General features: G+C 37.9%; 1 long non-coding RNA gene across 1 annotated transcript in view; it reads left to right on the top strand.

The window, feature by feature from the left end:
- The first annotated feature begins 1,717 nt into the window (after window positions 1–1,717).
- LOC105465288 (uncharacterized) overlaps window positions 1,718–15,580 on the top strand; it is a 62,079-nt gene continuing 48,216 nt past the window's right edge. The window contains exon 1 of the long non-coding RNA XR_977458.2: window positions 1,718–1,806. This is a non-coding gene — a long non-coding RNA (uncharacterized lncRNA). The remainder of the gene's footprint in view (window positions 1,807–15,580) is intronic.

The following is a 15,580-nucleotide window of genomic DNA, read 5'->3' on the forward strand; positions in this document are numbered from 1 at the left end:
CCTACATGCTGAGTGATTTGAGTGATGGTTTATTGTCTCTCATCTTTACATTCACCCTTGGTACTGTTACAGTCTTGCCAATGCACCACAATATAGCAGTCTCTTATTGCCTGAGTTAGTGCCCAGCATCCTTTGTCTCAGGACCAAGAAAGTTAAGGAGAGAAGACACCATGTGTGAGGTTGGAGCAAAAGTGAAAGAAGAAAGTTCTCCACTGCAGAGAGGGGCCCTGGAAGAGGGTTGCCCTTTTTACAGTGAATGCAAAGGCTTTTATTAAAAAAACCAACGAGGGCAGGGCATATGATTTGCATAAGTCACGAATTTCTGGTAGCTCCAACCCATCCTCCTAGTGCGCATGTGGGCCCTTGGTTTGAGTTACTCCGTATTGCTTTGTTCTCCTCAATGTGCATGTGTCAGGGGACGGAATTTTCCCTTGTGGGCATGTCTGGGCAAGTATCCTGTGTAGTCTTTCTTATCTGTGCAGCTGTGGGCATGTCTTAGGCAAGCCCCTCATGCAAGTTCCCTTATCTGCGCCTGCAGTTCTTTTGTTTGAAAGAATTCAACCGAGGATCTACCCTAACTGCCTGCCTGACCAGTTTCTTCCTTTTTCCTGTCTCAATACAATGGGGGTGAAAGTAGTATCCACCTAATAGAGTACACATGGCCTGTGTATCATTAGAACTCAACAGATGGTGGTTATTGCCATTATTAGACAGAGCTGTGCCCAAACCAGTGCTTCTCAATGTGTGTTCCCTGGATCCACACCATCAGCCTCACTCCAAACTTGTCAAAAATGCCAACTCTCCAGCCCATCCACTGTCCAGACCAACTGAATCAGAAACTCTGGGAGTGGACCCAGAAATCCATGTGTTAGCAAGTCCTCCAGGCGATTCTGATGCAAGCTAAAGCTTGGAAACCAGTGGCCTATAACAATTCTGGATAAATAAGGAGCTACTCTATTTGAAGGATTTCAGAATAGGTGCTTCAAGCTCCCTTGTCAACTGGGTTCAAATGTTTAGCAGTTACCATTGTCAGGAACTATTAGCTTCTAGTATATATGTGAGGTGCTTGGAGATCCTGAGAGGAAAACTGCAAGATGAAGACAAATGTTATTGCTAACTTAACTGATTTCTCCCAAGTTGAAGCCTGTTAGTAACATTTAGTTCTCCAAGAATCTACCTTGGTGGAGTCCCCTTAGAGCAATACTTAAATCAACCCTTTCCTCTTTTTAATGTTATTGTTTCCTCCTTCCTTCTGTTCATTACCTGAGTTTATTTCATTGGTATTGAATCTTTTCCAAAATTGAACTTCTATTTTGCTTTTTCATATGCCTATTCCAGTAACTACTCACTGTATGTTCTTCAGTAGCCTTGTTTCTAAGCCCTTGTGAGTAAAAACATTATGAATGGTTGGTGTTCCATATAAAAATGATAAACAATGTGTAATTGTGTATACAGTGAAGTACACTTTTTATATCTACAAAAGTAAAATAAATTAAATCTCTCCCTCCATCTATCCAATCCAAATACCAAGCTCCTTCAGTTGCATGCCATGAAAGGACAACTATTTGTCCTTGAAATAATGTTCGGCAAGTACAAAAAAGCTACAGGAGGGAAGAGATCCTAAGGAATATTATTCTCAGTGTCTTTCCCTTTAACAGGTTTCTGTATTTTTCCTTCACAGCACAAAACCATTGCCCTCTTCCTGTTGCTTCTCTTTACAGAGAACATTGACCTGCTGCAGAAAAAGCCCCTAAAACACTCCTGCTCATCATGGGAAGTAATGGAGCAAGACAGCCGCAGCATGAAGTAGGAAATCTTGAAATTTTTCCCCTGCTATCTCTCCCCCAATCCTCCATTTTGTCCCTCCTTTTCCCATACCCCGCATCCCTCTGGGTTATAACTTAAAAAACAAAATTTTCCCTAGAAGAATCACTGTATGCTTCAGTTAGGATTTCAAAAATGTTTCTTTACACCCCACACAAGCTGACTGCCAGAATTCCTTCTGTAGGACAATATATTAACAGGCTGGAGCCACAGGAATGGCAAGGTGCTACTGCTGAACGTCTATAAAGCCAGTTATGTGAACACAACATTTCTTACCCCAGGCTCTCTCTTCTCCCCCTGCCCGATCCCCACCTCAAATACCACGGGGATTTGAAGCAGTTCAGTTGCATTGTGATGATCTGTTCTTCAAATCATAAGATTGTTTCCGGGTTGATTTTTTTTTCTCAGCAACCACTATGGTGGTTCTGAAGCCTACCATTTTCATTAATATGTACAGATATAGAGGTTTCCGTTCTAATATCCAATTTGATGATGTTATGATCTATTTTGTGCAGTATGGCATATACTATGTCGAGTTACTGTTCATGCCACCATCGTTAAAGGCAGTTTAGTCTCTCTGTCATAAGCCCTGGAATTCATGGGTTTATAACAGCCATAAAAACACACGTATATTCCATGATGACAGAGCCACACTCAGGGAGTGAATCTTTGAGCAAAATGAGAAGGACTTTGCTTACTGTTTCAAAAACCAAAAATGCTATTGTTTTTAGGGCTTTTGACTTTTTTTTTTTTGCCCATCAAAATGAAAAATGGTTTAATTTAATTTCTCAAAAGAAATATGAGGAGCTGTGTACTCATTACCAGCTCCTTTGCTAGATTTTTAAAGTCATTTCATTTTTAAAAAGAATTGTGGCCTATCTGGAACAAAATTATACTTGCATAAAAATTTATCACATTCTTCGTGTGTGTTCATTTTGCCTGTATTTTAGTCCATGCTGAATGCTGTTTGCAAATCTGTAACAGCAGACACGCTTTTGTCTGCTAAGCTCATGCTTTTATGTAGTTTCTTTTCCTGATCCCTGATAATTGTTTTGGTCATACAAAGTTAATGTTTATTTTTAAATCTGTGTTAATTTTTGAGTTAATTAGAATAAGGAATTTGTTAATGTCTGTACATGCAAATGTAGCCCCCAAAGTTCATCATTAAAAAGACTTTGAGGCTGCAAATTTAACTACCAAATGACAAAATAACAGACGATTCAGGATCATGGAGATTCTAGGTTTTCTTGGTCACAACGCCCATCCTCAATTTTTCATGTGCCTCCTTCATTATTCTCTCGTTGATACCCTGATCTCCCTTGTCCCCATCCACCAATCAATACTCATCTATCTAATTACTTGGCCCTTTGAGGAGTGTATGTGTATTGCTTCTATGCTTGTATATTTCTATGTGGGTAAGAAGGATATTCATTGAAAATGAATATTGAGGGACAGAAATGGTCTTTGGTCACTACTTCCTGCCTATGCTTTTTGAGGAGTTGAGTGGGTTACAAAAGGTAAGTAAATGCTGATCTAACTTTTTAATAGATGGAACTTGACAATTCCTTTACAATTCCATTGTATATATAGATTACACATACATATACATATATCATTAGAATAATAGAATCCTTGTTGTGGCTTTTAAAAATAGTTGTATAACTGCAGACAAATCACATAATAAATGTGAGCCTGGCTGGGCATAGTGGCTCATGCCTGTAATCCCAGCATTTTGGGAGGCCAAGGTGGGCAGATCACATGAGGTCAGGAGTTCGAGGCCAGCCTGGCCAACATGGTGAAACCCTGTTTCTACCAAAAAAATACAAAAATTAGCCAGGCATGGTGGCACATGCCTGTAGTCCCAGCTATTCAGGAGGCTGAGGTAGGAGAATTGCTTGAACTCAGGAAGAGGAGGTTGCAGTGAACTGAGACTGCGCCACTGCACTCCATCCTGGGTGACAGAGTGAGACCTTGGCTAAAAAAAAAAAAAAAAAAAAAAAATAGTGAGCCTGTTTCCTTATCTGTAAAAGGTAATAATATTATAAACCATGCCTTCCTTTCATGATTCCTGCAAAAATTATGGCTTAAAGTTGTCCTTGCTTTGGACTCACAAATCTATACTTTTAGCTTTGAATTCATTCCTCAGTTCCAAAATACTTGCATTTACATATGCTTATGTATTAATATTTTTAACATGTCTACATCTATCTATATATTAGCTATATTGAGGTATAAATCACATACCAAAAAATCATCAATTTTGAGTATAATATCTGGTGAGTTTTGACATATATGAAAACATGTGGTGATGTTGTGCAAACATTAGCACAATGAAATTCACTGTATTTTATGGATAAGTAATACTTCTTCATATGAACATAACACAATTAGTTTATTGATTGCCCAGTTAATGGCAATCAATGGATTCAAAACTGAATCCGTTCCAGTTTTTTGTTATTGTGGATGAAGTTGTTATGAACTCTGTATACATGTCTGGACATATTTTTATTTCTCTCAAGTAAATAAATACCAGAGATCTTCAACTTATGATGGAGTTACACACCAGTAAACCATCTTAAGTTGAAAATAAATTTTAAAATGCAGAGCATCAGTTGTTTACCGTGTGATCATGTGGCTGACTGGGAGCTGTGGCTCACTGCTGCTGCCCGGATTTACTAGGGAATATCACACCAAACATTGCTAGCCTGGGAAAAGATCAAAATTCAAACTTCAAAGTATGATTTCTGCTAAATGCATATTGCTTTCACACCATTGTAAAGTTGAAAAATCCTAAGAAGAACCATTATAAGTCAGGGACAGTCTGTATGCCATTTTGCACTCCCATAAGCATTGTATGAGAGCTCTAGTTTCTCTAAACCCCGATCAGCACTTGATGTGGAACTTTTCAATTTTCAGTATCCTAGTAGGATTGTGTGCTAATATCTCTTTGTGGTTCAAATTTGCATTTCGCTGACTATTTACTAATTATGTTAAACATTTTTTTCATGTGCTTGTTTACCAGGATATATCTTTTTTATCAAAGTGCTGATCATATCTTTTGCCTATTTTTTTTAGGTTGTTTTCTTATTAGTATTGAGTTATAAGTGTGCTTTATATGGCCGGGCGCGGTGGCTCAAGCCTGTAATCCCAGCACTTTGGGAGGCTGAGACGGGCGGATCACAAGGTCAGGAGATCGAGACCATCCTGGCTAACATGGTGAAACCCCGTCTCTACTAAAAATACAAAAAACTAGCCGGGCGAGGTGGCGGGCGTCTGTAGTCCCAGCTACTCCGGAGGCTGAGGCAGGAGAATGGCGTGAACCCGGGAGGCGGAGCTTGCAGTGAGCTGAGACCCGGCCACTGCACTCCAGCCTGGGCGACAAAGCGAGACTCCGTCTCAAAAAAAAAAAAAAAAAAAAAAAAAAAAAAAAAAATAAGTGTGCTTTATATATTTTCGGGTCTTCGAGGAGTTTGTCCACATCATTGCTGAATGTATTGGCATAATGTTATCCATAATGTTCCCTGATAATGCTTTCAAATCCCTAATTATGCAGTAATTTCTGATATTGATCATTTTTATCTTTCGTTTTCTTATCAATCTAGAGGTGTGCCAATTTCATTATCTCCTAAAAGAAACAGTTTTTGGTTTTATTGATTTTCTCTATTGTTGTTTTCTATTTCATTGATTTCTGCTCTTATCTTTTTTATTACCTTCATTATAATACAGAGATGATTAACTTGTACTTCTTTCTCTTATTTTTTGTGGGTAAAACTCAGATTCTTTATTTGAGGTGTTTCTCCTTTTCTGAGAATTTATTGCTACAAATTCTGCCCAAGGATAGTCATAGCCATATTCTATAAATTTAGTGCCAAGTTTTAATTTTTGTTCAGGTCAAAATATTTCTATTTTTTAAAATTTCTCCTTTGACCAATGAGTTATTTACAAACGTACTATTTAGTTTAAAAATGTTTGGAAAATGTTCAAATATATTTATTTAATTGATATCTAACTGAATTTGCTGTGTTTAGAGAACATATTTGGTATGTTTCCAATGTTTTAAAAATTAATTGAGATATTGAGACTATAATATGGTTTGTTATGTGCACTTAAAAAGAAAGGTTTATATTCTGTTGTTATTGGTGGAGAAATGTTCTCTAAATATACATCAGGTCAAGTTGTTGATAGTGTTTTTAGTTCTTTTATATTCTTACTGATTTCTGTGTACTTATTCTACCAATTACTGCAAGAAGACTATTCTTCAACAATAAATTATGGATTTCTTTATTTCTCTTTTCAGTTCATCAATTTTTGTTTCATGTATTTTGAGCTGTGTTGCTAAAAAATGAACATTTAATTTTGCTATTTGTACTTGATGAATTGACACCTTTATTATTATGTTTTTTTCCTCTTTATGTCTCATAATATTCGTAGTTCTAAAATGTTTGTGTAAGTGCCTTAGGTAGGATGGTAAATCTGATTCTCATTACTCCATATTGATCTGAAACAGAAGTTTCTCATGTTCATTTTTGTAAGATTTTTTGGGGGAGAATAGAAGTCTGAGTTTATAGTTTTTTATTCTTCTTCTTTCAGTTCTGTCAAGATGTTACTGCTCTTTTCCTAACTTGAATGGTTTCTGAGAAAAATCTACTATCATTCTTTCATTTCACTCTGTATCTTTCTCTGCCTACATTTAAGAATTTATTTTAACCATGGACGTTCAGCAATTGGATTATGCCTAGGTGGGTATAATTTTTCTTATGTTTTCTCTACCTTGCAATGGCTTCATTGAGCTTCTTAGATTTGTGACTTTATACTTTTCACCACATTTAGAAACTTGTTCACACAGCTGCTATATTTGAATAGTTGCCAACTTTGGTTATCAGGACAGTTGATGTCTTTACACTTTTCTACCTCTTGTACCTAGAATGGGGAGGTACGTAATAGGTGCTTAGGAAGTGAAAACTGTGAAAACTGGCACAAGTAAATATGGTAGACTAGGCAAAATACAAGATCTGTAGTTGGATACTCTGGGATTGAAACTTCAATTCATTCTTTTATAGCTTCACATTCTTGAGGCTCACATTCTTAATATGGAAATGGTTATAGTGAGGTAATACTTGCATTAAAGACATTTTAATTTTGCAACCCCCCCAAGTAGCAACTAACTGCAGCAGGGATTATCCCTGCACGTGAGAAATCATTTTGTGATGGTACATCTTTACCGTAGAATACCGCTCAGCAACAGAAAAGCGGCAAACTACTGATGGGCTCAACTTGGATGGATCGCAAGAGAATTATGCTGAATGAAAAAAACTAATCCCAGAGGGTTACATACTGTATAATTCCATTTATATAACATTCCTGAAATAACAAAATTATAGAGATGGAGAACATTTTGATCACCATGAGTTAGGGATGGGTGGTGGTGGTGGTGGCTGTGGTTACAAAGGGGTAGCATGAGGGAGTCCTCTGGTAATAAAACAGTTTTAGATTTTGATTATGGTGAAAGATACATGAAGCTACACACTTGATAAAATTGCATAAACAACACAGAAACATACATACAAATGAGTGCTTATAAAACTAATGAAATCTGAATAAAGTGTGTGGATGGTACCAGTGTAAAGTTCCTGGTTTTGCAATAACAGGTTCTGAAATTGAGGCAATAATTAATAGCCTACCAACCAAAAAAAGTCAAGGACAGACGGATTCACAGCCGAATTTTACAGAAGTACAAACAGGAGCTGGTACCATTCCTTCTGAAACTATTCCAATCAATAGAAAAAGCGGGAATCCTCCCTAATTCATTTTATGAGGCCAACATCATCCTGATACCAAAGCCTGGCAGAGACACAACAAAGAAAAAGAGAATTTTAGACCAATATCCCTGATGAACATCGATGCAAAAATCCTCAATAAAATACTGGTAAACCGAATCCAGCAGCACATCAAAAAGCTTATACACCACGATCAAGTTGGCTTCATCCCTGGGATGCAAGACTGGTTCAACATATACAAATCAATAAATGTAATCCATCATATAAACACAACCAAAGACAAAAACCACATGATTATCTCAATAGATGCAGAAAAGGCCTTTGACAAAATTCAACAGCCCTTCATGCTAAAAACTCTCAATAAACTAGATATTGATGGGAGGTATCTCAAAATAATAAGAGCTATTTATGACAAACCCACAGCCAATATCATACTGAATGGGCAAAAACTGGAAGCATTCCCTTTGAAAACTGGCACAAGACAGGGATGCCCTCTCTCACCACTCCTATTCAACATAGTGTTGGAAGTTCTGACCAGGGCAGTCAGGCAAGAGAAAAAAATAAAGAGTATTCAGCTAGAAAAAGAGGAAGTCAAATTGTCCCTGTTTGCAGATGACATGATTGTATATTTAGAAAACCCCATAATCTCAGCCCAAAATCTCCTTAAGCTGATAAGCAACTTCAGCAAAGTCTCAGGATATGAAATCAATGTGCAAAAATCAAAAGCAATACACCAATAACAGACAAACAGAGAGTCAAATCATGAATGAACTCCCATTCACAATTGCTTCAAAGAGAATAAAATACCTAGGAATCCAGCTTACAAGGGATGTGAAGGACCTCTTCAAGGAGAACTACAAACTACTGCTCAACAAAATAAAAGAGGACACAAACGGAAGAATCTGTGCTCGTGGATAGGAAGAATCAATATTGTGAAAATGGCCATACTGCCCAAGGTAATTTTTAGATTCAATGCCATCCCCATCAAGCTACCAATGACTTTCTTCACAGAATTGGAAAAAACTGCTTTAAAGTTCATATGGAACCAAAAAAGAGCCCGCATTGCCAAGACAATCCTAAGCCAAAAGAACAAAGCTATAGGCATCATGCTACCTGACTTCAAACTATACTACAAGGCTAGAGTAACCAGAACAGCATGGTACTGGTACCAAAACAGAGATATAGACCAATGGAACAGAATAGAGCCTCTGGAAATAATACCACACATCTACAACCATCTGATCTTTGACAAACCTGACAAAAATAAGAAATGGGGAAAGGATTCCCTATTTAATAAATGGTGCTGGGAAAACTGGCTAGCCATATGTAGAAAGCTGAAACTGGATCGCTTCCTTACACCTTATACAAAAATTAATTCAAGATGGATTAAACACTTAAATGTTAGACCTAAAACCATAAAAAACCCTAGAAGAAAACCTAGGCAATACCATTCAGGCCATAGGCAAGGACTTCATGACTAAAACACCAAAAACAATGGCAACAAAAGCCAAAATAGACAAATGGGATCTAATTAAACTAAAGAGCTTCTGCACAGCAAAAGAAACTACCATCAGAGTGAACAGGCAACCTACAGAATGGGAGAAAAATTTTGCAATCTAACCATCTGACAAAGGGCTAATATCTAGAATCTACAAAGAACTTAAACAAGTTTACAAGAAAAAAATCAAACAACCCCATTAAAAAATGGGCAAAGGATATGAACAGACACTTCTCAAAAGAAGACATTTATGCAGCCAACAGACACATGAAAAAATGCTCATCATCACTGGCCATCAGAGAAACGCAAATCAAAACCACAATAAGATACCATCTCACACCAGTTAGAATGGTGATCATTAAAAAGTCAGGAAACAACAGGTGCTGGAGAGGATGTGGAGAAATAGGAACACTTTTACACTGTTGGTGGGACTATAAACTAGTTCAACCATTGTGAAAGACAGTGCGGCGATTCCTGAAGAATCTATAACTAGAAATACCATATGACCCAGCCATCCCATTACTGGGTATATACCCAAAGGATTATAAATCATGCTGCTCTACAGACACATGCACACGTATGTTTATTGCGGCACTATTCACAATAGCAAAGACTTGGAACCAACCCAAATGTCCATCAGTGATAGGCTGGATTAAGAAAATGTGGCACATATACACTATGGAATACTACACAGCCATAGAAAAGGATGAGTTCATGTCCTTTGTAGGGACATGGATGCAGCTGGAAACCATCATTCTCAGCAAACTATCGCAAGGACAGAAAACCAAACACCGCATGTTCTCACTTATAGGTGGGAACTAAACAATGAGATCGCTTGGACACAGGGTGGGGAACATCACACACTGGGGCCTGTTATGGTGTGGGAGGAGGGAGGAGGGATAGCATTAGGAGATATACATAATGTAAATGACGAGTTAATGGGTGCAGCACACCAACATGTCACATGTATACATATGTAACAAACCTGCACGTTGTGCACCTGTACCCTAGAACTTAAAGTATAACAACAACAACAAAAACGTTCCTGGTTTTGGTAGTGGACTATCACTATGCAAGGTGTTAATTTTGCAGAAAGCAAGGTCAAGGGTGTACAGGACCTTGCCGTATTTATCTTTTGCAACCTTTTGTGTATCTATAATTATTTTAAAATTAAGGGTTTAAAAAATATGTAAAATCTGATTGAGAAAAATTCTCAAAATCTCAAAGTACCACCCAATGTATTATTTATTAATCAGAAAGGAAAAAAAGTATCTTTACAATTGAACAGTCTGGTGGACATCACTTTAACAACATGGTGAAAACTTAGCATGATCAATTATTAAACAAACTGTTATCACGAGTCCTCTAATATAGAGCATCATCTGTGTAATAAATTTGTCAAAAATATTAAATCTGGGTCTAGTCATGAGAAAACAATGGAGCAAATCTAGATTACAAGGAATTCTACATAACTTTCCTGAGATCTTCAAAAATGTCATTATAAAAGATGAAGAAGAATAGACTAAAGCACATACTGACCAAATGTAATATGTGATCTCTGATTAGATCTTGAATCCAAAAAACAGAATCTCAGCTATAAAGGATATTTTGGAATCAGTGAGGAAACTTTGAGTATGGGCTGTATATCTTACAGTGTCAATGTTAAATTTCTCCTGTATAACAAGGCAAGACATAGCTGGGCAAGAGTATAAGGGCCTCATGGCCAAGCCAAGAATGGTTCCTGGGAGCCAGGACTAGGATAGAAGGGTGGTAGATTGAAAATTAGAGTCCTTTAGGAGAAGTAGGGGTTAAACCCTAGAGAGATTGAGTACATACGACAAAGTCAGGTTCAGAGTCACTAAGCATACTGTGTTAGTTTGCTAGCACTGGCATAATAAGGCACCGCAAAGCCAGTGGCTTAAACACAGAAACTTAATCATCTCATAGTTTTGGAGGCTAGTAGATCTCCAAAATCAAGGTGTTGACCAGACTGGTTTCTTCTAAGGGCAGTGAAGAAGAATCTATTCTATGCCTCTTCTAGCTCTTGGTGGGTTGCTGACAATCTTTGGTGTTCCTCAGCTCATAGGATCACTTCAATCTGTGCCTTCATGTTCACAAGGCATTCTCCGTGTGTGTGTGTGTGTGTGTGTATCTGTGTACAAACTGCCGCTTTTTCTAAGGACACAGTCTATTGGATATTAGGGCCCACCTTAACAACCTCATTGTCACTTGATCATTTTTAAAGACTCTATTTCCGAATAAGGTCACATTCACAGGTTCTGGGGGCTAGAACTTCAACAACTTTTTGGGGGACACAATTCAAACCATAGCAATTCCTAGGAGTTTTAAATTTGTTGGAAATAGTGCTGGAAAAAATGGACTGGCAATGAAGAGGGAAGGTCTAGGCACAAACAATACAGACATTTGCTGCTGACCTCTAGGTAGTTGTGTTGGTCTAACTTAAAGGCTAGAGGCAGGGCAGACAGCAGCAAGCTGTGGCAACCCATCTAGTGGTGAGGCTTTAAGTACGGCCCTAAAGGTACAAAAGACTAACCCCCTAACACGTCTTCTCACCTCATATTTTCATAACTCTTACCTCAGTCCCATGCAAAAATAATTCACAACTCAGCACAGTCTTTTTAAAGATTACAAATGACTGTGTATGTCTAGAGTTTAATTTTGCGCCAGTTTTTATTCATGAATCACATTTCTGCAAAGACATTAATCCTTACTCATTACTAAGTGCATTGTCAGCTTGATAATTCACCAATGTGTTTTTGTGTGTTATGTTAGAACAAATAAGCTTCTTAATAAGCTTAAATGGCATTCATCCTTTAAAAATTTCTTACCTAAATAAAATGAAAAGATTGGGGGATTTTTAAAGGTATATTGGATCATCTCTTCATTCTGTCTCAATCTCTTGAAGCCTGATTCTGCATGTGAGGTGGAGCTGAGCATGTCAGTTACATGAGGAAAGATCTCAAAGCCAAGGAGACCTCTGAGAATAAGACCTCATGGATCTTCTAGTTTCAAATGGACAATTTATATACTTGCCTTCCATATCTGATGGTACCTTTAGACTGTGAAGACTAACATAAATCCCCCAACTCCTTGCTTCTACACAACAAATATAATAGTGGCCAATTATTCTGCCCACTTATCAGATCTGTAGCTAGATAGCAGGCATGTCCTCAGGTATAGGCAAAAATGGAAACAAAGAGTCTCATTTTTATAAGCCCAAAATTATTGATAATTTTTATTATGTTTTCTTCCTTTGCTTTAATATTTAAAACTGCCTTAAAGCTTACCTTTGGTCTGATTGAGAAATGTGTTTTCCTCTAGTAGGTTATTCCATGGAAAAAATAATCAGAGGTTTACACAAATACTTCTATAGTGTCACAAGGATGCTTATTTTAGGTTTCCTCTATTGGTAAAAACTGGGAAAAAAAAAGTGTCCAGCAGGAGGGAAACTAAGAAATATGAAATACTATATAACAATTCAGTATATGTTCAAGTAAAATTAAGTGAAAAAAGGTTAAAATAGTATATACATCACAATTCCACTTTTATAAAATGTGATATATATGAAATACAGTGGTCTTTAGTACTTGGAGTACCCTTTCTGGACTAGGAGGTGAATGGAGCAGGTGAAAGCAGGACAGGTTTCCTGTCTCCCTCCCCGGCTGCTGCAGTCCACTGTTGGCTTCTCTAACTCCTGTAGTGTTTGCCAGTTATAAAACACAGTATCACATTTGATTATATTTTGTCTTGTATTGTTCTTGAAAGTGTCTGGAAGACATTTAACGTCTGCTAGATTTTCAGCACCTTGTGGCAGGAACCATGTTGTGTCATTTAGAGAAGAAAATATGCTTCATGGATTCTTGCAGAGTTCTGGACACATAGCTGGTCCTCAATTAAATAGGATATTAGGATAATTCAGACCTATATCAGCAGGTTAAAGCAGTTATTAAGCAGCATGAAATACACATAAAAACAACTCTTTCAACCTTTTGAAAACTCTAATGTCTATCACTTTGTGTGCCAAAAACAAAATTTTTTTTTTCATAGCTTAGACAACCCAAGACAACCTGGCCTTTTGCTATGCAGGACTGTGTCAACTAGTGAAGAGCTGAGTCCACCAACAGTTCTTCATTTAGGCAAAAGAAGAAAACAAACAAAAACAACAACAAATAAATCCAACTTTTAGCAAACTATCTCAAAATATTGCAACATACAAGAACGTCAAAGAAACAAACAAAAAACACTGACACTGAATTATAATGCTTTCTTGGCTGACATGGAAATGTTTACCAGTCACTAGCATGGTAGACCATGCATGACCCAGGTCTTTGATTTGATTATCAGTGGTAGATAATTAGTTTAGAATTCCCAGCAAAGGCAGTGTGCAGTGGGTTACTTCTGTAACCCACACTGGCTTTGCCTCCCTCTTTAATGAACCCTCACCTGATTTCTCAAGCCCACAATATTCCCTCCCAGCTGATTCCTTCAGCAGAGGAGCTCTGATTCAAAGATGGTTTTGTTGCAAATCGGCTAGTTTAAGTAAAAGGGATTTATCATAAAGACAGATAAGAAGCAGGCTATATTTTTGGATCTCATCAACAGGAGTCCTTGCATTTTATTTATTATTCTTATGGTAGCCTGACGCAACATGCAACTTCCTTAATGCCTGTGTTACTAGTTTAAGTTCTTGAAAAAGTCACTGTGATTTGCCATGCAGTGGATTGGTTGCACCTGTGTTGGTAACTAACCTGGCCCATCAGCTGTGGCTGGCTGGCTAGCTGGGAGTAAAGAAACTGTTGTTTTAGAGTCTGGAAAATTAGGAAAATCTACTCTCTCTGGTCTAGCCCGTATTAAGATTTCTTTACTTTCAATAAGATGGAAATTTCAGTATAGCAAGAAACAAGTCAAGCAATCACATACCCGTATGTTCCCTATCAATTGCAGCATCCTGGAGGCAAATCCAGGGTGAGGCGGGCGAATCAGTTGATGCCAGAGTTCTAGACCAGCCTGGCCAATATGACGAAACCCTGTCTCTACTAAAAATACAAAATAAAAATTAGCCAGACGTAGCCAGGCGCGGTGGCTCACGCCTGTAATCCCAGCACTTTGGGAGGCCGAGGCGGGCAGATCAGGAGGTCAGGAGATCGAGACCATCCTGGCTAATACAGTGAAACCCCATCTCTACTAAAAATACAAAAAAATTAGCCAGGCATGGAGGCGGGTGCCTGTAGTCCCAGCTACTCGGGAGGCTGAGGCAGGAGAATGGCGGGAACCCGGGAGGCGGAGCTTGCAGTGAGCCGAGATCGCGCCACTGCACTCCAGCCTGAGCAACAGAGCGAGACTCCGTCTCAAAAAGAAAAAGAAAAAGAAAAAAAAAATTAGCCAGACGTGGTGATGTGTGCCTGTAGTCCCAGCTCCTCAGGAGGCTGAGGCAGGAGAATTGCTTGAACCCAGGAGGCGGAGGTTGCAGTGAAGCAAGATCCCACCACTGCACCCCAGCCTTGCAACAGAGCGAGACTCCATCTCAAAATAATAGTCATAATAAATAAAGAATAAAAATTAAAAAAAGAATTCCCAGTAAGTACTTTTATTTTGTCCACCTGCTATAACTGAAATGGCAAAGGACTTCCTAAGGCAGGGCTGTTCTCAAATCCATAGTCTAGTTGTACAGACAATATCTGAACTTGAATCAGTCACTTACAATGTTTGGACTTTACATCTCAATACATTAATAGAGGTAGTAATGTATCATCTGGACAATACAGGCAATAATAGCCATCGAAAGATTAATAACAAGATTATTGCAAGGATTAAATAATGTGACATGAATACATCCGTAAACTGTGAAATGTGACATATTGTTGACAACATTAGTAACATACCTTTTTGTTCATCGTTTTCTCATAGGGCAGAAATAGATACAGCATCTAAAAGCTCTCTTGATCATAAGGAATGGTAGTCATTCAGCAATTTCCGTAAGAAGAAAAATTCATGACATAGACTATTAGTGAAGTGAGGTACCAGTATATAATATTTTCTGCTCAAAACAACAGTATTAGGTATATACAGTAGTTCCCCTTTTTCTACAGTTTCACCTTCCATGGTTTCAGTTACCTAACATCAACCATGGTCTGAAAATATTACAGTATTTCGAGAGAGAGAGACCACATTCATAAAACTTTTATTACAGTATATTGTTATAATTGTTCTACTTTATTAGTGAGTGTTGTCAATCTTTTACTTTGCCTAATTTATAAATTAAACTTTATCTTAGGTATGTATGCATAGGATAGGGCTTGGTACTATCTGTGGTTTCAGGTATCCACTGGGGATCGTGGGACACATACCCTGCTGATAAGGGGGACTATTCTACCACTGTTTATCACCATTTTACAGATCAGGAAACTGAGGTCACACAGCTGGCAAATGATAGAGTTGAGACTCAAGCCTTTTCTAGTGC

Source organism: Macaca nemestrina, chromosome 19 (assembly GCF_043159975.1).
Source record: "Macaca nemestrina isolate mMacNem1 chromosome 19, mMacNem.hap1, whole genome shotgun sequence".
Lineage (NCBI taxonomy): Eukaryota > Metazoa > Chordata > Mammalia > Primates > Cercopithecidae > Macaca > Macaca nemestrina.